Below are 23315 nucleotides of genomic sequence, written 5' to 3'. Positions count from 1 at the left end.
GGTGATGTGATCCACATACATTCCTAGCTGCGGTGCTCACATAGTTCTGGTACTTGAGAGTGCTGACAACTCAAGTTGTGGAGCTCACACACTTGGACGCTGTTCTCACAGTCTAAGGTTGGACCAGAGGCAGGAAGGGGATGCATTCCTTTATTGCCTTTTTTTGGTTTGGGGGCACACCCAGCTGTGCTCAGGGCTTACTCCTGGCTCTGTGCTCAGGGATAACTCCTGTCAAAGCTTGAGGGGACTCTATGGGGCACCGGGGATTGAGACTAAGTTGAGACTAAGTTGATCAGATAGAGAACAAGGCAAGTGCTCTACCTGCCGTATATCTGGTTCCCTTTAATGGCGGTGCTTCTACATATGCTCGCTGAGATCTGCTCTTTGCAGTTGTGGTCCTTACACAGGTGCTTCCAAGGGTTCCTGGCTGTGGTGCTCACACACATTTTGTGTTTTGATGCCTGAAGGGTCTGTGGTGTAAATATGCACCCGTTCATTATGATGTTTGCATATACCTGGATGATATGTGCTAGGAAATCACTGTGCTGGGCATCACAGACAGCACAGCTGCCAGGAAAAACCACAGTGCTGCCAGGATAATGCTGAGTGCATGGAGTGGCAATGGGAAACCAAACTTGTGGCCTTATAACTTTTATAAGTACCTTATGGCAGGTACTTTATCACTTCTGCTTTCTATGGATATGAGGACAGAGGAAGACTCTGGTATGAAAGGACAAAGGATAATGAGCCCAGGGCTCCTGGTGCCAATGTTCCCATCACTAGCTATTAGAACTACATAGGTTTTCACAAAGCTTCAATTGGTGACCTGTATGAGTAAATATCTAGCAAAGAGAAATGCAGCCTGATAATTGCTGCTTATGTGGCTCCTCCAAGTTACTCTTTACTCTTTCAAGCCATCATACCTGCAACCTTCTCCTATAGTGAATACCGATCATTGTGGAGTGTCTCCAGGGTCACAACAGTTTCTCTGCAGATTTCCAGTCTTTTGTTGATTTGTTTGTTTATGGGTCACACCCAACAGTGCTCACAGATTACTTCTAGTTCTGTGCTCAGGGATGACACCTGGTGGTGTCTGGAGGGGACCATATGCAGTGTTGGGGACTGAACCATGAGCTGACTGCATGCAAGGAAAGAGCCTTAAAATTTGTGCCATCTATCAGTCCTTTAAAAATGTTTTCTTTCAGTCTTTTTTACTCCATTTTTACCTGTACAATGAAAGAAAACTTGTGTCCAATTAATTTCCATTGTTGGAGACTCTACTGTGTGATCAGGGTTGGGTCTCAGCTGTCACTACTACTAGCACAGGAGGTATCCAGGAATGAATGGTGAAATATAAGTATCAGATACTACTGACAAGAAAGAAATGGTTGGTGTTATTCCAGAAATCCACCTCTTCATCTATCGTTTGGGTGAAGGTGGTACGGGGAAATTTCAACTTCATGGCATAATATATTAGTAGTTACCCCAGTAAGGAGATTTTCCTACTGGAGATATCTAAGGATGGGGGTGGGTGGGATATGTCAATGGTGGTCAAACGATAAGGGCTACATGGGTGGGTGGAGTTTTATGAATGAAAAACATTTTCAGGGGTCCAGAGAGATAGTAGAGTGGGTAGGGAGCTTGCCTTGCACACAGAATGGCTAATCTAGGTTCCCCAAGCCTGCCAGGAGTGATTCCTGAGTGCAGAGCCAGGAATAATCTCTGAGCACCCCTGGGTGTGGCCCCTAAACCAAAAGACAACAACAAAACAAAACACTTTCAAATGGTGTTATCAGTGAGATAGATATCCATGGTGAGCATTTCTGGATGGCATGATTTGACAAAGGAACATTTTGGTGGGCATTTATGAATGAGAAAATATGTCAGAGGGTCAAAAATGTATGAATGGGAGATATATTAATAGAAGTTGTTGAAGAGGATCTGAAAGAGGGTGAGGTGCTGAAATGTGTTATACATTATCAGTAACAGCATTTTACACCACCATGCCTACTTTTTTTTTCTCAAAAGTGCTCATCATAGAGGCAGGCACGGGATGGAGGATGGTAGAGGAACTGAGGATATTGGTGGAGGGAAGCTGACACTGGTGATAGAATTGGTATTGGGTCTTGTATGCCTAAAACTCAATCAATAATAACTTTGTAAATCATAGAGACTTAACAAAAAAACTATAAAAAAGAAATGTTGAAGGAAATTCTGTTATAGAAACATATTTATAAAGCGAGATTTGCCAACTGGGTGGTTAGTAAAGATATGCTAATGAATGGGTACTTCTGAAAAGAGATGTTTGTCACTGTGGTACATCAGTGGCCAATAGAGTCATGTATTGGTGAATGGGGAGATCTGTCAACAGGGATCATCAATGGAGATACGTCAAGGCGGATGTTTATTTATAAGGAGGTTCCTCAAAAGTGCATGTTTGTTTATAAGGAGGTTGCTCATCAGAGGTATTTGTTAGTGTTGTGCTTTTAACAGTGGAGATTTGTGCTGTGAAGAGAGAGGACTTTTTAAAATTTATTTTTAATGTTTTTATTGATTCATGTTCTGTGGTTTATAATACTATTAATAATGGTTTCTCATGCACACAATTCCAACATCACACCCGTCACCAGTGTCTCCACCTAGAGAGGGGACTTTTCAAAACAAGATTTCTCAGGAGATTTTTCAACTATGGTCTTGGCAAGAGTAAAACTTTATAAATGTGGTGATTTGTCCACAATGACACAGTGGGGAAATGTTACCAGTAGGGTGAGGGATTGCCTTCAGAAGTCCTTGAAAATGTTATCTGTCCATGTGGAGATTTGCACCTTGGAAAGCACTTTACAAGTAAATAAGAAAAGCATTTAAATGAGCATATTAAATATTTATAACATCTCTGGGGGAGATGATCAAGATTACAAGTGAAACCAAGGTTTCCAGGGTGCATAAAATGATTACAGAACATTTTACACCATTTTCAGTGTTGTTAATGATCATTCCTCATATTCAACATGATCTGAAATAGTAATCATTACTAATACCAATTATCACTACTGGAGATTGGAATATGGTGCAGTGGCTTAACGTCTGGCCAGTATGAGATCATGAGTTCGAACCCTGGTAATGCCCACAGGTTCCGAGCTGATCAAAAGATCCTGCTCTTTGTGATCTGCTAGAAGGACATGGAAGATGGTTCAGTGGCTTAAAGCACTGATCATGGCAACAACATCAAAATAGAGAAAGAAAGGAGAGAATGAATGCTCCCTGGATCTTTCCTCTATGGGGATGCACTGGACTAAGTTAATATCACGCTTTCGACTTCTCCTCCTTTGGTCCCTGCCATGAATTCCCACTTACTGCTGGTTTCTGCTTTCCTAGTTCTACCCATAACCACACCTGGGTAGGCCTTGGGTGTTAGTAACCACACCTCACACTATTGTACTGAGACATAAGTAAGTCTAGGCAAATCTCAAACAGGCCTCTAATACAATGGCTCACAGTTAATTTTCAGAAGGAAGACCCCTGAGGTGGTCAAATGTGGAGGGATGGTGCTCTGTGAAGTTTTGGGATTACACCCAGTGATGCTCTTGGGTTACTCCTAGCTCTAAACTCAGGACTTACTCCTAGGGGTTCTCAGGGGACTATATGGGATGCCAGGGATGAACATGGGTCAGCCGCATGCAAGTGCCCTACACACTGTATTATTTCTCTGGTCCCCTGAAGCTTTTTTAAGAGTTGAAGATAGGGAAAATCTTGACTGTCTGGATCCCTGAGGGTCTCCTGACATATTTCTCTGATCCTGAGCCCTTGTGTCTTAATTACTGGGTCTCATCCTCCTCACAATTTGAGACTTCATCTTGAGATTGGGTAATATTGTGGGTTCAAATCACACGTTACCCTGCTCACCTATTTACTTCAACCTCTGTCCCTACCAAAATATAAACCCAGGACCCTACTCTGCTTGAGAAAATCACGTAGGTCTGTGACCCCAAGGCAACTGATGTGATACTAAGACTCCAGTCTCTTATCCCATAAATGCTCATCAGTTATGAAGAGCAAACTGCGCAGTTTCTCTCTGATTTTCCTTGCCTCCCAGACAAGGTTCTTATAAGGAAGAACTCTGAAACTCTGCCTTTCATAAGTAAACAGACATGAAAAGCAGTGTGGCTGAGTCTGTACATGCCCACCAGGAATAGCTGTGGTGACATTTATGAGGAGAGGCTGCCCTTTAGGAATTCCGCCCCCATGTTCAGTCAACTTGTCTCACCCTACATGAGTGCCTACCCTCAGGCAGCCCTTATCCCAGACCTGGTACAAAACATCCCATCCCTGGGGTACTCTCCTACCACCTACATCTCATGATACTGTGCTCCCAATTTCAGCCAGTCATGGCAAATTCTTTCCTCCATTCATAGTGTCTTAAGTCTCTGGGACTGATCTCTTGGGAATCAGCCTATCCCATCAGGGAAGCTGCAGGGGAAGGCTTCAAAGAGTGTGACATGGGGCTCAGGCACTTACAGCTTCTCAACTACCCTCCATCACCTCTTGGGAATAGGGTTCCCACTTGTCTTGCCTGTTCCCAGTGCTTCCCCCTAGGATAAAACGTATTGTTAAGACAATACAGGCCAGAGCTTCCTAAATTTATTCGTTCTACCACCCCCTTTTCGAGAAAAATAAATCACAAAGTGGCCCTCTTAAAATCTACTTTCTTTTTTTGTTTGGGGGCAATACCCAATTGTTCTCAGGGGCTATACTGGCAGGTTTAGGAGACTATATGGGATGCCGGGGATGAAACCTAGGTCAGCCATGTGCAAGCAAATGCCTTTTTTTTCTGCTTCCTTCCCTGTTTATTAGCCTCCACACAGCCCCCAGGCAGTCCCTCCGCTCCAGCCGCCTGTTCCGCTGCTGCCTCTCCAGCGGGCTCTGGGGACCCTCCCCAGTGGCCAGGTTTCCAAGTCCATGCCAGCGGGTCTCTCGGCGCAGCTGGGCGGCGTTGGGTACAGAAGTCCACCGCAACCTGGCATGTGGGGAAGACTCAGGGCGGGCGTCGAAGTCAAGGAGCGTCCTCAGTCATCCAGGGAGCAGGCCAGGGGCAGCTGATCAGGGCTGCCCAAGCTGCTCGTGCTGGAGCTCCCGTCGCCCAGGTCACTGTATTATCTCTCCAATCCGAAATCTATCTTCTTTAAGCAAACAAACAAAAGACAAACCAGAGACTACTACTGCCCCACAAATCCCCAAATCACTCCAGCTCTTTGGCCTGTTTTGGGAAAGACTGATCTAGACAGTGCAAGTGTAAGGTCCCTTGGGACCCCGAGGGAGATTCCAGAGTTAAAACTCTACTAATTAGTAACTCTCCCTTTCCTGCCCCCTCCCTAGTAGAGCCTTAGCTGTGAAGCCCTTCTTTATTGGGATGTAAATTCTGAAACCATTTGTTGGCCCTTACTTATCTGTTACCTCTGTTAGGAACTTTTCCCTTATCCGCTTCCACCGAATCAAAGTGAGACAGGTGATAACCAAATGTCCGATTTACCAGATGCCCACTAGCCACAATGCCTATGTACGTAAATGCTGATCTTTGAATCTATAGGCTAAGAAGTGATGTACTTTTAAATAGATTGGTTAAGAAAGTATATGTTGTTACAAATCTATTGGCTATGAAATGTGCGGGCTTTGCTGTAACGGCCAGTGAAGGTCTATATAAGATCCCCTTTGAAGAAGTTCGGGGGTCTTGCCTCACCTATCTGACCTGCGTGTCTGTGTAGGCAGCTTGACCCTGGCTAGCCAGTCTTACAATAAACCTTGCTTGCTGTTTGCAGTCTCTGGAGTCTCTTTGTCGTTAAAGGGAGATCACGATCCGCGTCCTAACACAAGTACTTAGACCCAGTTAAAGTTTCTATATGAATTTTTTAATATGTCGGGGTGGGGGCAGCTGGTGGATGTGGAATACAACTTGTCTTGTGGTCATGAGAGAAAGTCTCTCTGTAAGGACCCTTGGTTATCAGAACCTCAACTGCCAATATGAACTGGTGTGCCCCTTTATTTGGTCTCTTCTTTTCCTTTGTGTGGTGGGGGATGAGGGGCAGGTGTCAGACTACACTGCGGTTGTGACTTAATATAGGCTTTCTAAGTTCACTAGGTTTTGAGCACACTCTTAAGATACTGCTGCATTCACAGGCAACCCCACTTTGTTTGTTTGTTTTGTTTTGTTTTTGTTTTGTTTTGGGGCCACACTCAGCAGTGCTCAGGGCTTATTCCTTGATCTGTACTCAGAGATCACTCCTGGAAGGGCTCAGTGGACCATATGGAGTGCTGGGTATTGAACCTGGGTTGGCTGCGTGCAAGGCAAGTGTTCTACCTACTGTACTGTACTATCCTTCTGACTCAGATAATCCCTTTGTTCACTTGCTCTTCCTTCTTCATTCTGTTTCCTCCTCCCTTTTTCACTCCTCCCCCTCCTTTTCCTCCTTAACATTCACTATTCCTCCATATCCCTGTCCCTTTACAATTCCTTTTCATTGTTTCCTGTCCCTTCCATCTCTTCTTAGTTTCTGATGCCCCTCTCTTCTAGAACAGAAAAGAAGAGGAGAAGCCTATGAGGGGCAGTGCTCTGCATTAATCACCTCCAGGTGCTTCCTTGCCACCCCTACAAAGTCATAGGCCTGATCTGCAAGCTTGGATGATGTCGAAAGAGTGACATCTGCTGGTCTAAGCACCAGCAAGAAGCACATGAAGCCATGATCTGGAATGCCTACCCTGGAGACTAGATAATTATTATTGAATCATCATGTAAGACAGTTTCTTGCCATTCACTTGGACTCTACTCAGCTACAGTGAATGGACATATTCTGCAAATTCACAAACCTTTCTAAGCCTATTAATTTCTCCCACTTGTCAAGTTTCCTAACAACCATGAACTTCTAATGGTCTGGGGCTCTCTGGTTAAATTCAGTGTTTTGATCTGTGTTCTGCAAGATAAGTGTGCTTGCTTTTATATGTCCCCTTTCTGAACCCGTTGTAGCCCAGTGAAATTGGCCCTTCAAAAGAAATCCCCTTACTGATAGATCTCTCCTGCTCTTTCCTTCACTTTCTCAATCTTGCCCTCTCTATTTCAAAAAATCTCCATATCTCTGAATGATTTTATCCTTAACCAACCACCACTCTTTCCTCACTGCACACGGTTGATGAGTCTTGGACCCAGAGAAGGGACTGGATGCAGAGGAGGCATTGGGGTTGAATTTCACCTGTTACATCATGAACATTCTTGAAATATTTTCTGAGCCATGAATCTTCTGGAGTGAGGAGAACTCCCCCCCCCCAGTACCCCTCACACTTAGTTATGCAGGACAAGGGTTATGTAAACAGATCAGTGGGCTAGGGAAGTTGGAGGTTAAAAGGAGTCAAACTGGGGTGGTAGACAGCTCAATGGGTTGGAATACATGCTATGCATGTAAGAGGCCCAGGTTCCAACAGTTGCACCTCATTGTCCCCTGAGCACCACTGGGAGTGGCTCCCAGGCACCAAACCAAGAGTAGCCCCCAGTATGGCACTCAAACCAAAATAAATAAGCAAACTGGGCTAAACAGGGTCTTCTCATGTGCCCTACTGCCAATGTGACTACACACTCTGAGATATTCATCCCTGAGAATCCCTGCAGCCTGCAACTTTGATGGATATAGACAGGGTCGCAATATGTGTCTCACACCACATGATGGACCAGGCAACCTTTCCACTAAAGCTTCAAAGTACAGAGTGGAGGAGGACTGCTCCTGAAAAATCTAGGCCTAGCTTTTGCCCCTCCGCAGTACACAACAGTGGGGGACAAAAGAGGAAAGCGAGGTGATGGCAAGCTGGCCTGCGGGAAGTCCAATGCCTCAGGCACCCCCACCACCATTTCCCACTCTGTCCTCTTCCTGGCCTCTGAAGTCTTGTTCTTCCTGTTCCTGATAAAAATAACCTGGACACAGCAAGAGGTACAAGTGAGCATCATAGATATTGGTAATTAATGAGGAAATATAGTTCTGCGCTGATACAAGTACAGAGAAAGAGACCAAGGGATAAAACAGAGTCCAGAACAGATCCCAATTATCTGTGAAATTTCAGTATGAGAGAGAAATGGCATAAAAGATCAACGGGGGAGGGGAAAGGATTGCCTATAGGGAAAAAGGTGAAACTGGGTCCTTACATAAAGCTGTATATGAAATTCACTTCAAAGAACCCATGTAATAAAGAAGTTTGTAAGAAGATATACTTTTTGCTGTGTCAAGAACAGTATTATGTAAGTGAATGCATGTGATGACCATTCAGTCATATATGCAGAGATTGTTAAACAGCTTCTTTAAGAAGCTATTCAACAAAGATATTTGTAACAGAACTTAAAAAAAGGAAAATCAATTTCAGACATATGAAGAATTTCAATGCCTCAAAGTGTCCCACTTTTATTATGTACTAAATTCCTATGTACGTGAATCTACATCTGGGCTTCCAGTTATTTTTCCTTGTCAGTCAGTTTATTCATACCGTTCACATCAGGAAAAGCTTCACTAATCTGTTTTATGTCAGTGACATTAGACTCCCTGTAGGCTGGTAAGGATTAATCCCTTCAGCCCCCTCACAGTTTTTTTTTTCAGGGATTATTCCTGGTTATTTTTGCATGTCTACTTTTGTGAGGCACATGGTGGGATTGGAGGTGATAACGTGGTGCTGGGGATTAAACCTGAGCCCCCCACATCCAAAGCATGTACTCAGCCCATTGAGCTATTTCTCCAGTCCTTTTCCTTATTTTTCTTATTTATTTAGATACCATGGACTAGAGCGATTGCACAGCGGGTAGGCGTTTGCCTTGCATGTGGCTGACCCATGTTTGATTCCTCCATCTCTCTCCAAGAGCCCGGCAAGATACCGAGAGTATGCCACCCACATGGCAATGTCTGGCAAGCTACCCGTGATGTATTCGATATGCCAAAAACAGTAACAACAAGTCTCACAATGGAGACGTTACTGGTGCCCACTCGAGCAAATCACTGAACAACAGGAGGACAGTGCTACAGTGCTATTTAGGTACCATGATTTATAGTAATAATATAATGTTAATAGTAATGTTTTAGGTATACAGTGTTCAAGCACTATACCCAATACCACGGTGCCAGCACCCCTTCACTAATGTCTCTAGGTTCCCTTTCTTGTCCCCCCTTCCCCACTTAGCAAACACAATTTTATAGGCCAATCCTCAGGATTGGCGATTGTTTATGCCGTTTATGTTTGCTTTTCTATATGAAATTTATTATTAACTCATGTAACTACGCATACAATCTTCAGTGTATATTTTTTTTTGTTTAGTTGTAGGGGGCCACCCCCAGTGGTGCTCAGAGCTTGTCTAGCTCTGGGCTCAGGCATCACTCCTGGCAGGGCTTGGGGGACCATATGGAATGCGGAGATGGCCACCTCAGGTTGGCCACATGCAAGGCAAGTACTATTGCTCTAGTCCCTTTTCTGTGTGTATTTTGGATATCACATTAAATTTATAAACATAGAACCAGAAAAGGAGCTAATATCTATAGCCTAGCTTCTTAAACTGTGGGATGTAACCCCATATAAGGTCTCATAATTGTTTGTGGGAATCATGAAAAATTTGGTAAGATTAAAAGGTTTCTGAAAAATCAGTGGCCAAAATTTTAATTCCAAATCAACCATGTAATGAATCCAAGGTGTTTCTGGTAGTGCTCTCCCATGATGCATTTCTTAAGCAAAAGGGAGTGTCAGTGGAAAAACTTTAGGAAATCTTGGTCTATATATCAATTTATCCTATACAAGAGCAGAGCAGTCCATTTAAGCCTTCCTTTGTGTTTCAAGAACATATTAAATGTTTCCTTACATAAGTTAGTATATCTCTTATGTCAAAGGACTTGGTATTTTTTGTGTGGTCATAAATGCAGCTTTCTCTTCCATTAAACCTGTTGTTTGTTTATTCATGTATATAAAAATGACTGATTTATATATCCTATTTATATATTATTCTACAGTAATGAGTTCTTTTGTTTGAATTAGTTTACTTTTAGTTATTTGGGAATCTCCAGGTATACAATCATATAAACTATATATATAATACTACATATAGCTATTTTTATGTCCTCTACCCATTCTAATATCTAAAATTGCTTTGTCTAGAATATTTGTATTGGTCTAATACGGAGGTTTTCAAACTTATTTACTCTTACCTTCTTTAATTGAACAAAAAAAATACCCCCAACACACAACTGCACTGGAACCTACGACCACAATCTTGGATCTGGATTATTCTAGTACCTCCCAGGGTACTAGATCCACTTCAGGAAAGTGGATCTAGTACCCTGGTCTAATAACTCCAAGTACAATGTAAGAAAGAAGTGGAGACAGTAGACACTTTGCCTTGCTCCTGATAATATGGAAATGCATTTAATGTTGTCCTACTGAGTTGATGATAACTACAGAATTAAGTCGTACAAATTTTATTAGGTTAAGGAGATATCAATTATTTCTGTTTGAATATTTTCTTCTTTTTTTTTCTTTTTTTGGGTCACACCCAGCGATGCACAGGGATTACTCTCGGCTCTGTACTCAGGTATTACCCCTGGCGGTGCTCAGGGGACCATATGGGATACTGGGAATTGAACCCGGGTGGGCCGTGTGCAAGGCAAACGCCCTACCCGCTGTGCTATTGCTCCAGCCCCAGTTTGAATGTTTTTAATCAGAATAGTTTCTGAATATCAGACTTAAAATATTTATGAACAATATCATTCTTTTTCTGAGTTCTATTAATGTATTATATTAGCTAATTACATATAATGAACTAGCCTTACATTCCCAAAAGGGAACTTACTTGGCAATCTTATTTTGTATTATTAATGTAATTTTTAATTCTTTTGCAATATTTTATTTAGGATTTTACATTGCTAATCATGAGTGAAAATGGTCTATGCTTTTATTTTTTTGTGCTGTAAATGGCTTTAGAAAAATAATGTGAAAGATTCATTTTATCTGGAAGAATTTATGTGGCATAGGGATTAACTGACCTCTAGTTCGGTAGAAATCCTCTGTGAAAACATTTGGGTATGAAGCTTTTTAAAGGGGTAATTTCTTAACAACATTTATTTTATGCAAATTTATCTGTTAAATTTAGTGAGGTCAATTTTGATAACTGCTTTTCTGTTGGAAATTATCCACTTCATCTGGTTTTAAATTTTATCTGTATGCCTTGTTATATTTTGACTGCTATAATTATGGTAGTGTCTGATATTATAAGTATGTAATTAAATCATCAAAGACAGGGAAAACATTTTGTTCAAAGGGGAAAACTATATTTGAAATACATTCTGTATGAGAAATCAAACAAACAATTACCTTTTGAATATAGCACTTCAATAGTATGACTTCATTTAAAGACCTAAAAAGTGCAAGCAAATTATCAAGCTCTTCCTTAGTAGATTTGCTTTTCACAGTGGAATGCATGTTAAGCTATAAAATTGCTAAGTACTGCAAGACTAAAAAACAAATATAGCTATTAGTGATGTTGGAGACTGGGGTGTGTGATTCAGTGACAGAGCACAGGATTAACATAAGTGAGGACCTGAGTTCAATCCCTGGCAACAGGAAGTAAGGAAGTAAAGAGGGAAGACTGAAAAGAACCCTATGTGTGTTAGATTGGAATGCTGGATTTGGAGGTATCACACGAGTACTGATATAAGTAACAGGTATGTGTGTATAAGACCAATAAACAGTTTATAATATATGACCATTGAAGGCTGGAGATACAGTATAGCAGATAGGGCACTTGCTGACCCAGGTTTAATTCTTGGCACCACAAATGGTCCCCTGAGCACTGCCAGGAGTGATTCCTGAGTACAGGGTCAGGAGTTAGCTCTAAGCATCACCAGTTGTGGTCCCAGAACAAAAAAATAAAACCACGACCATATATACTTAGATGCAAATGAAATTTCTGGGCTCTGCAAAATGAGAGACCCTAGAAGAAAGAAAGATCCAGTAGCAAAGAAAGTCTAGCCTCCAGATCTTGGCTTTGAAATGCCATTATTCTAGGATTGTAAATGGGGGGTAAACAAGATATACTTGAAGGTGATATCAGTGGAAATGTCAGAGTAAGAGATTATAAAAATTTTTACTTGGGTTTGGGAATGTGATTCAGTGGTAGAGCATCTGCCTTATAGTTGTGAGGCCACAAATTTGATCCTTGGCTCCACCCCAGAAGTTAAGGGCAGTTCTGGCAGCACTGTGATTGTCATCTGCTGTGCCACAAAAAAAAATGTGATCTCTGGTATACCATGAACAACTATGTGTGAGCACAGCCATTAAAGTGTGTTGGCCTTTGGCAAGTACCACAATCAAGTGTGTGACTTCTAACAAGGATCATAACCAAATGTGAAAAATCAGTACCAACACAGTGCAACAAAACCAAGTATGAGAGGGCCACCACCAAGTGTAAACACTTGCAATCAAGTGTGTGGCTCCCAGTCAGCAGTACAACCAAGTGTGTCAATTCTATAACCAAATGTCGTTGAGTCATTTTCCCTTCTCATTGGAACATTTACAAAGGGAAGTGGGGGAATTTCTCTCCTGCCTAGGAGTCAGGAGACTATTAGGGAAAATTGTCCAAATCAACTTTATCAGAATCCTGTAAACTAACCAAGGATTTACAATAATTCAAAAGATATTTATTCAAGAAAATGTGGTTGAATTTCAGTAAAAACAGTAAGGTTGGTAGCATTTGAGCTTTCTTATTCTCATGCCCCCACCCCCACAACAGTCTAGAAAATAACAGCCTTGCAATCCTGATGTAAACCTCCAGCCTAGAAACCACTGAAGGGTTGGAGTTTCTCCAAAATCCCATTCACATAACATTATATTCATTTGACTTTTCTGGTGCTTTTCTAGAAAAAATTCACTCACAGAACTTATTTGTCCTGACACATATTTCACCTGCTATGATCACCTTTTCTTAAGTGTATCTTAAAAAACAGCAACAATTGTTTAATGGTCTCTTTCTAGGATGAGTTGCTGCTTGAGGCAGTAACTACAGTTAGGGAAATAAAAAAGCTGACCAGATAATTTAACAGAAGTTGGGTAATAAGATTTCAATAGGCTTTGAAATGCTCTGACATATTCCTGGGAATTTAGAAAGCTACGAATAATGCAAAGCTTGTGTGCATGCCCAGAAACACTCGTTGACCTCAAGGTTTTAAAAAAAACAGGATGTGAAATTTAAGGCAGTGTTGTAAATACCCTGCCTTAACATTGTGTTGTGGGGTTGCTGACTCAGAGAACCAGATTAATTCTGAGTAGTTTAAGGGCCCGTGACTGCATGGAGGGAGTCTCAGACCCAAATCATGCAGCCGGGATTGCAATTTCTCCCAGCCTTTCAAAGGGTTCAGTACATCAGAAAATCAGGCACATTGGATAGCAGATATATAAAAAAAAGATAAGGAGGTGCAGCAAGTACACAAAAGCAGATAAGCAGGTAAGGGTAGATATACAAAAGCTTTATAAGCAATTATTTACGTCAGTTCATGGGAAGGAACCTGTCACTGGCTGATAAGAATAACTTCTGGAGTTTGTTAAAAGCAAAAATGGTAGTTTGAGAACAAGATGGTTCCCCTACTGCCAAGTTATTATAATTAAAGGCATGTTTCAGAATGCTCAGACTCCATTAGCAAAGACTGAGAAATTTACTGATTCAGGTATTTAAAGACGTATCTTCCCAATAATTAGCTGGCTACTAAGTGCATGGAGATGAGATTATGCAGCCATATATGATTTTAAAAAAGGAGAAGACAGAATTCAGGGAAGCCACTAAAAAGAAGACTGGCAAAATCAAAGAATATGATTTCCAGTTTCTTCTTGCATATTTTATATGTTTGATTTTCAACAAAAGTTGATAAGGCATGCAAAAAGAAAACAAAGCATGACCCAAAGAGAAAAATAAAGCAAATAGATCTTGTCTGTGAGTTAGCAGATATCGAATTTCACAAACAAACCTATAAATCAGCTACTAAGAATTTTTCAAAGAACTAGAGGAAATCATGTCTAAAGAACTAAAAGAACAATAATGGTGTTCTAACAAATTAAGACCATCAATAAAGACATAGAAATACTAAAATAATATAAATTCTGGAATTGAAAAAGCACAATAACTGAAATGAAATTTTCACTAGAAGGGCTCAACAGTATTTTTGAACTTGCAAAAGAAAGAATCAGCAAATATGAAGATGGGTCAATTGAGATTATCCAATCTGAGGAACAGAAAAAAAATTAACAGAGAAGAGAAAAAAATAGCAGAGCTTCAGAGCTTTGTGGAATACCATCAAGCATATAAAGATAGACATAACACAGTCGCAAAATGAGAGAAATGGAAGAAAGTGCAGTAAAGCTATATGCAAGAATAATTGCTAGAAATCTTTTTTGAAAGATTGCTAAAAAGTCAAAATTGGTTACAAATCTCAATCTAAACATTTAAGTTCACTAAGCTTCAAGTAGGATAAGATCACAGAGATCCATATCTAGATGTACCACAAACAAACTCAGGAAGATTAAGACAGAATCTTCAGAGTGGTAAGAGAAGTGACTCATCACAAATGAGGGATCCTCATTAAGATTAATAGCTGTTGGGAGATAGTACAAGGGATTAAGCATCTGCCTTGCATTTAACTGACTGGGATTTGATTCCCAGAACCCCATATGTCCCTCAGGCACCACCAGAAGTGATTCCTAAGAGCAGAGCCAGAAGCAAGACCTGAGCACCAGTGGGTGTGGCCACAAAAGGAAACAATAACAGGTTATTTATTATCAGAAAATCAAGAATACAAACATTTACAGATAAGTAAATAGAGATAACTCATCACTAGTATGCTGTACTATAAAAATTACTAAGGAAGTGCTTCAGGAAAAAAAGATAATCAATTATCAAAAAGAAACTTGAAATCACATGAAGAAATACAGAGGACCTGAAAATATACGTAAATGTTAAAAACACTGGAGAGATAGTACATTGGGTAAGTTGAGTTTGATCCTCAGCATCCTATATGGTTGGTTCCCTGATCCTGCCAGGAGTGATTGCTGAGAGCAGAACTAGGAGTTACCCCTGAGCATGTGGCCCCCAAACAAAAAAGCACAATTGGGAACTGGAGAGATAGTACAGAGGGTAGGCTACTTGTCTTTCATGCAGCCACCCAGGGTTGAATCTCTGGAACTGCATAGGATTCCCCAGCATCACCAACAGTGACCCCTGAGCACAGACCCAGGAATAAACCCTGAGCACTGCAGGGTGTGCCCCCCCCTCAAAACAAAAGAAAACTAAAAGCACTATTGGGTACATATTAGTTTTGTTTCTAATTTTTTTCTTTTTTAAATTTATTTTCCAAGCACATTTCCTCTCAGGGTAAGTTTATTCATGGCACTACTTCAATTCCTTCATAGAATACCAACTGTTCCCTCAGTTTAACACAGCCCAGTATTTCTGTCTTCATAATAAAAGACAAAGCTTAGGACTGCCTCACTTATCCCTTTCTCTTTTTATGTCCTCCCAGTTCAAAATGCTGGCATCTCTAAATGGCCAACATTCTCTTAGCTCTGCAGTTGGGCTCAACACATTCAACTCAATCTTCTTTGTAGCCCTTTTCCGGAAAATTGGCTTAGTCTGACCTCGGTAACCACTCTGCTTCCTATAATAATGCCTCTTTTCCTGGGCATACAGAGAATCCTTGCCTTTATTGTACTGTTTGAAATTGTGGGGTTGATGTTTGCCACATTTCTTACAAAAAGTCTGGCGGTTTTTTGGTATGTTCACCATGCTCACGAAAGCAGTATCTGCGAGGGAAAAAAACAGTTATTTTCTTTTTGATTTAAAAGAATTATTAAACAGTATTTGTATAATCTATGTTCATGAGTACATGAGGTATAAAGATTTGCCATAAACAAAAATCTTTCCATTTATTTGTGTCTTTCAGCAATGTCTTTTACTTTTCAGCATACAAGACTTCCGTGTCATTTATTAACTTTATTTCTAACTATTCCTTTTTATGCTATTGTAAATTTTCATATTATTTTGTCTTAGTATATAGAAACACAACTGATTTATGTTGCTTAATTGTGTCTTACAGTGCTGCTGACTTTTATTATTCATTTTACAGATTTTTTTGTGTGAAATCTTCAGTATTTTCTGCATGAGCTAGTGTCACCTGAAAACATAATTGTACTTTGTCCTTTTCTGACCGGAATGTTTTTTGTTTCCTTGCTCCTTGCTCTAGAAATGGCGAGAATGTCTTGCTTCTGATCTTAGAAGGAAAGCTCTCACTCTCTCACTGCTAGATATGTTAGCTGTAGACTTTTCAATTGTTGCTTAATTATTTTGAGGTAGTTTCCTTTTATTTTTACTTTATTGAGTGCTTTTATGATAAAAGGATTTTAAAAGGTAAGGTAAGGTAAAGGCCCTCCCGTTGATCGTCGATTTGCTTGAGCGGGCCCAGTAACGTCTCCATTGGAGACTTTGTTGTTACTGTGTTTGGCATATCGAATACTCTCGGTAGCTTGCCGGGCTCTCCGAGAGGGGCGGAGGAATTGAACTCGGGTCGGCCATGTTGGCCGCTTGTAAGGTGAACGCCCTACCCGCTGTGCTATCCCTCCAGCCCTAATGTGATTTGCATGATAATAATGGCACAGCTTACAGTGATGGGAATAAAGCTATAGAGAGACATAGCATTAAAATAGTATAATTTCTTTTTTGAATTTTGGGTATCACTCAGTGATACTCAGGGGTTATTCCTGGCTCTGCACACAGGAATTACTCCTGTTGGTTTTCAGGGGACCATAAGGGATGCTGGGGATTGAACCTGGGTCATCCGTGTGCAAGGCAAACACCTTACCTGTTATACTATCACTCAAGCCCATAAAATTAAATTGACATAATTCAAATGATGATGGTATAAAATAATATGCTATTGCTAACCCCAGGAAAATTGCTAAGAAAATAATTTTTGCCTTTATTTGAGGGCTGCACCTGGCTATGCAAAAGAGCTATTCCTAGGTGTAACTCTCGGCAGTGCCTGGGGGACCATGCAGCACAGGAAATTGAACCCAGGCCTCCTGTATGTGAAGTATATGTTCAGCAAATATATTTTTCTGCATGAAAGACAAATGTTTTGCCCTCTATACTATCTCTCAAGCTCCCAATTGTGGGTTTTTTCTTTGTTTTGGGGCCATATCTGGTGGTGCTCAGGGATAAAAATTCTCTGCTCCTAAAAATAATTTTTAATGGAAAAGAAGAAACTAGGAAAAATGTCATATAATAATATGTAACACAAAAACATGCATCAATGCAGAAATAAAGGAACAAAAATGACCATAAGAAACACAGAAAACAAATAGCACAGTTATGAACATAAATTTGATTTTATCAGTGATTATGTTAAATACAAATGAACTTAGTTCAATTAAAAGTTAGAGAGAGGTAATATGGATTAAAAAATCACACAGTTTCAGGGAAATAGCTTAAGGGACTGGGGTTCATGCTTTTCATGTGGGAGCTCTGTGTTCAATTCCTATCTGTACATGGCACCCTGAGAACCACTGGATGTAGTTCACCTGAACAATTTTTTAAAAACTAAATAAAAAGAAGAGGCTGGGAATACCGCTCAGCTCACTTGCCTTGCATATATGTAAAGTTCTAGTACTTCAAAAAAATAAAATAATATAAGATATAAAAGGAAGAGGCCTGAAAGATAATATAATGGGTGGAGAGATTTTCTTTTTTTTATGTAGGAGTATTGCTATTTATTCAGCCACTAATTAGGCTGATTGAATTATGCATAAACTCCGCCTTATTTTTTCCCAATTTTTATAATTTTGTTTATTGAATCACCGTGAGAGCAGTTACAAAGCTTTTGGGTTTAAGTCTTGGTCATACAACGAAACACACGAACCTTCACCAGTGCCCATTATCCACCACCAAAAACCCCAGTATACCCCCCATCCACACCCTCCCTCTACCTGTGGGGCAGATGATTTCCACATTACTCTCTCTACTTTGATTACATTCAATATTTTGACACCAGACCCACCATTATTATTTGGGATTTTACCCCAACACTCAGATCTGCCGAAAAGGCAAGAGTAGACAATTTGTTTTCTATTGCTGGTTATGAATAACATATGATGTTGCGCAGCTGCAGTAGTGGCTGCGCAATTTTGAAATTCCGAAATTTTAACAATTAAATATGGAGGGATTTCTTGCCAAAACTGCTGGGTTCTGAGATTTGTTTCTGAGTCTCTGGGATCATGGCCATTAGGCAGTTTGATCAGGAGCCAGAGAGACCATTCGTGGGTAGCGACTTGGGGTCTCACTGGGACGGGGAGGAAAGGGCCAGTTCCACCCCCATCCCATGAGGCCCTGTGTGTCTTGTCACTGCGGGCCCAAACCTGACTGTCCAGTGGCCTCTGGAGGACGGCAGCCACCAGGCTGCCAGGGGGAACAGGCCAAGGCACGGAACCTATTCCCACCTGGGCTGGCCCATCACTGGTAACCTACTGCAGGGACCAGACACATTTCTGCCAAAAGCCGTTGGGTTTCGAGATTTGTTTCTGAGTCTCTGGGATCTGGCTGTTAAGCAGTTCGATCAGGAACCAGAGAGGCCATACCTCCAATTATATTGCTGAACCAGAGGTGGTTTGTGGTGTGTGTCTCCCACATACCTAACTTTTGGCCATTTACTTTCTTGGTAAACTTTGCCCCAAGATTTTGGTGTCTGGCCAAAGGCACAGCAGCAATTTTGGGGTATTTGGAAGTCCGAAAGCACCATGAGGCTGCTGATGCGCTTGCCTCACAGGTACAGACTGACCTGCTGGTGGCACCATACCCCAGTGGAGAGATTTTCTTGCACTCATCCAAACTGGGTTCGATTCCAGGCACTCCATATCGTTCCCCAAGCATCACTAGGAGTGATCCCTGAGCACAGAGTATAAATAAGCCCTGAGCACAGCTGGGTGTGTGTAGGATAACACTGGTTTGTCCTTTCTGCCTTGCCACACGAAGATTAGGTTTATCGGGTTATTCCCACCACAGTGCTCCCATTCCTCTGTGTTTATTTGTAACTTCTTTCTTTGTGCTCTGTTAACTTGTAAATATTTCTTATCTCTTCTCCTTAAGTCCTTTGCATAGTTAATTCATAGCAATGTCCTTTTAGTATGGACACAGGAGACAGGTAATGCTATGCTTTGTAACTTGGGTCTTAATAGAATCCAGATAATATTACCTCCTGGAAATCTGTTTTCTCGACATATGCCTCAGTTGTCCTTACTTCTTAACACCCTAAAAGTAGGGTCCCGATGAAGGGACTTGGATGGACACAGGGCAAGCAGTGAGCTACCCTGACATCTAAATGGGCCTGGCTAAAGTGCCATAATACTTAACTATAAGTTAAGAGCATGGTCATGGTCAAATTCTGTCATGATCCAAAAAGTAACGACTGGATTAGAACCTTGCTAGAGTTAGGAATGATTGATCTGGCCTGAGCGCTGATGTCTGAGTCTGTGGCGAGATGTCTCCAGGAAAGCCAAACTACAAGCTTAATGTATCTCTTACTGTGTCCATACAAAATAACTAATATTAATAAGTAGAATTAAGATGTTAATTAAGTTATTGGACTAAGGAAAGGAGAAAAACACCTTAAGTGGTATTTTGCTAGTGAGCAAAGGAAGGGCTTTTGATATGTTGATTTTGCTGCTGTAAGGGATGTGGTAACTCCCCAGTGAGAGAGTTGGAGAGAGATGAGGGAGAACCATGGCAGCAAGATGGAGTGTGGAGAGACTAGCAAGGGGGACAGAGGGAGAAGAATGTAGGGGAAGAATGCAGGAAGAGAGATCAGAGATGCGGCCGAGAGATGGAGGCAGAGAGATGAGTGGGAGAGACAGGAGGATCTGGGAACAGGCACGGGGCGTGGGGGAGCGGAGAATGGAATAAACGGCAACTGATCATCAACCAGCGTGGCCCTCATTTACTCCTTCATCTGCTCATGGCATTGACTGGGTAGGGAAGTGGCCTGAGTCCACGGAACAGGGGCGGTGAGAGGGAGAGCCACCAGGGATTTCCCTAGCCGCCCCGGAGATTACACTGGTGTGGACCCAACAACAAAAGAAATACACAAATACATAAATAAAAAGAAATATCAAGTCTTATCAAGTCTTATCTTCTATCATAAGAAATTAGAAAAAAAGAACAGACTAAGCCCAGGCCAGGAAGAAGGAAATAAATAATAAAGATTAGTGTGGAAATAAATGAAAAATAAATTAGAAAAATAGTAAAGAAAACAATGAAACCAAAATTTGGTTCTTTGAAAAAAGTGAGGGGGGTAAGGTACTGCCAGCAGGTCAACCTATACTTGCAGGGCGAGGGCATCAGCAGTCTGATAGTGCCTTCAGGCTTCCTGATACCCCCAAGTTGCTGGTGTGCCTTTGGTCGGACCTAACAACTTGGGGCCAAGTTTAGCAAGAAATTTAAGGGCCAAAAATTAGGTATGTGGAAGCCATGCCCACAAACCACCTCCGGCTCAGCTACATAAGCCCATTTATTGGCTTTATTTCAGAGATCCATAAATCTAGAAAGAGATCAAAAGCTGGAGATAATCTTAAACCCGCACATGGCTGAACAGATTGGGGTAAACCAGAGGGGGGCGGCAGGTTAGTCCGGTGCCCATCCAAGCAGAGCCACTGGCAGCCACTTGCTTCCACAATCCAAAATTGCTGCCATATCTCTGGCCTGACTCCACGGTCTCAGGACGGACCTCACCAAGATATAACCTGTTGAAAATTCGGGCATGCAGGCCCGTGACTGAAATCTCCAGGCTTTCTTGGCGTTAGGATGGGCTACCTCCCCCAACTTCCCAATACTCCTGGAAGTACTGGCAGTCACCTCCATGAACCAACTCCAGCACCACCATGTAAGCTCTACTAACAGCCTTGCTTCAGAGACCCAGAAACAAATCTTGAAAGAGATCAAAGCCACAGTGAATCCCAGACATGTGCATGGCTGAACAGACTAGGCTAAATCAGAGGGAGGTGGGTTAGCCAGGGGCCCGCCCAAGCAGAGCCCCGGCAGCCACTTGCTTCCACAATCCAAAATAATCCAAAATCGCCTCCATACCCTCGGCCTGACTCCACCGTCTCAGGACAGACCTCACCAAGATATAATCTGCTGAAAATTTGGGTATGCGGGTTTTGTGACAGAAATCTCCAGGCTTTCTTGGGTTTTGGATAGGCTACCTCCCCCCACCTCTCTGTACTTTCAGAAGCCTCAGCAGTCACATCCACACCCCAAAGCGGCCACCCACTAGAAAAGCTACTCCAGCATTACCATCCATATAAAAATACCAAATGTCCTGAACAAACACCATGACCTCTTAGCACCTGTATTGCAAACCATAATGTGCAAAAGGAAAAGAAAAGAGAGGGAGAACAAGAAGGAAAGTGCCTTCCATAGAGGGAGGCTGGGGGTGGGGTCGGGGGGGTGGGTGGTGGTGGTCGGGAAACAGGGGACATTGGTGGTTGAAAATGTACACTGGTGGAGGGATGAGTGCGGATCATTGTATGACTGAAACCCAAATACGAACAGATTTGTAATGGTCTATCTCACGGATATTCAATTAAAAAATATTTTTTGAAGTAACGTGGAGTTCATGCCCAATTCAATCAGCTTAATCAATGGCTGAATAAATATCAGTACTCCTAAATTTAAAAAAATTGAGATACTTTTAGCTAAATAACATAAAGAGAAAACTTATGATCAAAATCAGAGATAAAAGAAGAGACATAAATACTAACATGACATATATAAAAAGAATTATAAATAATAATATGGAATCAGGGGTAGAGCTCAAAGGAATGGAGTACATTCTTTACCATCTGGAGTCCCAGTTTTGATCCCCAGTATTGCCCACTCCCCTGAGCTCTTGCAGGAATAGTCCTATGCATCACTAGGTGTGGCTCAAAAAAACAAAACCAAATAAAATATATAATCCACTGTCCACTGTCCTCCCGTTGTTCATCAATTTTCTCGAGCGGGCACCAGTAATGTCTCCATTGTGAGACTTGTTGTTACTGTTTTTGGCATATGGAATATGTCACGGGTAGCTTGCCAGGCTTTGCCGTGCGGGTGGAATACTCTTGGTAGCTTGCAGGGCTCTCCAAAGGGGGGGGGGGAGGAATCAAACCCAGGTTGGCCGCGTGTGAGGCAAACACTCTACCCACTATGCTATCGCTCTGGCCCCCAAATATATAATACTGTAATCAAATGTGAGTTACCATGGATGGTCTTGGTCGACATGATGAACTCAGACAGTCTCTCACCCTGTTCGTTCCATTCTAGGCCATGGGTCCCGAAGTGAAGTTCTTCAGCTAATCTTCTCGGTCCTATCTTGGCATTAAAATCACACACAATGATCTTGTAGAAGGTGTGGTCTTTTTTATAGAACTTTTCCAGCTCCATGTAGAACTTCTCAATTTCTCCTTCATCATAATTAGATGTTGGTGTGTAGACAACGAAGATAGAAACTACCGGCAGTGAGCCTCATCTATTCAAATGTAAACGTCCGATTCGGGTTGTTAGGCATTCTAATGAATCAATGCTTATGGTCAAGTTTGTGTTGACAAGGACACCAACGCCTCTGACACCTCTTTTATCTCATGTTCCAAGGAACAATTCTTCTCCAGTGTCGGAAATGGCATGATGAGATTGGTGCCTTCTTGTCTCGGTCAGACCAATGATGTCGTACTTGATCTTTCGCACTTGTACCATCAGGTCCTCGATAGATGCATCTGATGCTAGTGTACGTGCATTGAAAGTACAGACGATCATTTTTGTATTCCTTCGTTGTGGCAGCCTAGTTTGGCCTTGAGATTTTATCGGCCTCTCCTTTCTCATCCTTCTCAATGATGCCATATTGGTGAAGCCTTCAGGGTCAGGTGAATGAGACCCATTGTAATTACTGGTTTTGGCATATTGAATACACAATGGATAGCTTGCGAGGCTCTGCCGTTTGGGCGGAATACTCTTGGTAGCTTGTCAGGCTTTCCGAGAGGGATAGAGGCTTTTGGGGCGACCTCTAATCGCCCTCGTAGGTGTTACCATATTTGAACCCTATCAAATATGGTACGGCAATTCCGGAAGATGGGTATTTAGTGTCTTATAATGTGTCGCACGGCCACTTCACGGCCTCGCGGGTCCGGAAAGTGTCCTGCCCAGACAAGGTCAGACCTGAACACCTGAAGAACCTGCCATCAGTACTCAT

The 23315-nt window shown here is 41.8% G+C and overlaps 1 protein-coding gene across 2 annotated transcripts in view; it reads right to left on the bottom strand.

The window, feature by feature from the left end:
- The window catches only part of SYN1 (synapsin I), a 62072-nt gene that overhangs the window by 15973 nt on the left and 22784 nt on the right, over positions 1-23315 (bottom strand). The window lies entirely within an intron of this gene.

This window comes from Sorex fumeus, unplaced genomic scaffold (assembly GCF_029834395.1).
Source record: "Sorex fumeus unplaced genomic scaffold, SorFum_2.1 ptg000065l, whole genome shotgun sequence".
NCBI classification, from domain to species: domain Eukaryota; kingdom Metazoa; phylum Chordata; class Mammalia; order Eulipotyphla; family Soricidae; genus Sorex; species Sorex fumeus.
The sequence above is the reverse complement of the archived record's forward strand: the minus strand, read 5'-3'. Positions and strand labels throughout refer to the sequence as shown.